Raw genomic sequence first — 1,672 nt, forward strand, 5'->3', positions numbered from 1 at the left:
GCCCATGTCCTGGAGACTGCAAATCGCAACAACCTCACATCCGGCCCCAGCCCAGCGAGCAAGGGACGACCTTTGACCCTCGCCTCTGGAGACTGGAGTGGCCGAGGCACCGAGGCACCGACAGCTGCGCGCTGGTGGCCCAGGGCTGCAGGACGCTGCACTGACTGTCCTGGGCGACAGGGTCCCAGGGAGAGGCCAGGGCGGAGGGGCCTGCCCAGGGCCGCTGGACCCCAGGGCTGAGGCCAGGGGGTGTCCCTGCACAGCGGCTGGGAGGAGCCAGCAGGTGGAAAGTGGGGTGCAGGCGCCGGAGCCTGGACTGTGCCCACCACTTGCCCTGACTCCTGGCAGCCTTGGTCCCCATGAATGTCCTGTGGGCCCTCCCTCCGAGGAGGGCAAATGGGGAGAAGCCAGGGCCCCAACACACCTGGTGGGGTGAAGCGCCCGACTGTTCTCATGGGGACTGCCCTGTGACCTCCAGCCTGGCCCTGTCCCAACACCCCCCACACCCTCCATTGAGGGGGATGGGGGACCGCAGGAGCCACCCCTATCTCCCCAGGCTCTTGCTCACCCTGTGAGGGAGCACCCCCGCCCCGGGTGGGGACACTGCCCTGCGTTGGCTGGGCTGCCTGTGTGGGCTCCCCCGGCCTCGCCTCCCCTGTAACGTGGGCTGTCTTGCTTCTGCCCTGCACCTCCTGAGCCAGCGTCAGACCGGGAGGTTCCGGCTGGGGGGCCCCTGCTGCTGGGACTCCGAGCAGGGTAAACACCGACTGCCGACCGGGGGACAGCCCCCCTGCCCCCCGATTGGGCCCGTAGTCATTCAAGTCCTAACTCAACAAGCAGGCGAGGCGCAGCGTGTTGCGTCACCTGGGCCTGGAAGGGGCTTTGGGGGCTCATGGGGCAGAGACCCAGCCAACCTCAGGGTCACTCTTGTCCCTCACTACCCCCCTCCCCCCCGCGTGGGCCCAATGATGCTCTCCCCGCCATTTTCATTCTGGGGCCCAGTGCCCTTCCACCCAGACCACCTCGCGTGTGGCCAGGCCACACCTGCCCCGCACTGGCCATTCCCCACCCTCGGGGCCAGAGTGCCGAAGCCCTCAACGTTCCCCCCTGGGGCCCAGCAGACAGCCCCCCACATCGGTGTGGGTTCCCAGGCCTGGGGTAGTTGTGACCTCACGCCAGAGCGGCCCCAGAACCCGTGTCCCCGGGAGGGAGAGCCAGGCCCCTCCCCACAGCAGGGCCGGTCAGGGAAGGGGCTGCTCCCATGGCCCTGGGTTGTCCGTCACGCGCCTGGTCCAGGCCTTCGGTGTAGCCATTGCCCAGGGACCCTCCGGCTCAGCGGTACCAGGAAGCAGACACATGTGGACGTGTGCACGGTCGACCCACACCTGCTCCGGGCTCTCCTGGGGGACCCCCTGCAGCTGCGCCCCCCAGAGCCTGAGAGGCCGCACCCTGGCACGGAGCCTTGAGGTCACTTCCTCGACCTTGGTCTTGCTGCACTCTCGCCAGCCCTGTGCCCCGTCCCACGAGGCGGACGGAGTCCCCTGTGCAGGGGTCTTCGCCTGGGCCAGACTCTCAGGAGAGAGGGAGCCCGACGGTGGGGGCACAGGCCTGCTGCCCCTCAGTGGGCATGGGATGCCCCTGCCCGGCCCCAGCGGCCCCAGCCCAGGCTCTG

Source organism: Myotis brandtii, unplaced genomic scaffold (genome assembly GCF_000412655.1).
Source record: "Myotis brandtii unplaced genomic scaffold, ASM41265v1 scaffold97, whole genome shotgun sequence".
In the NCBI taxonomy this organism is placed as follows: Eukaryota; Metazoa; Chordata; class Mammalia; order Chiroptera; family Vespertilionidae; genus Myotis; species Myotis brandtii.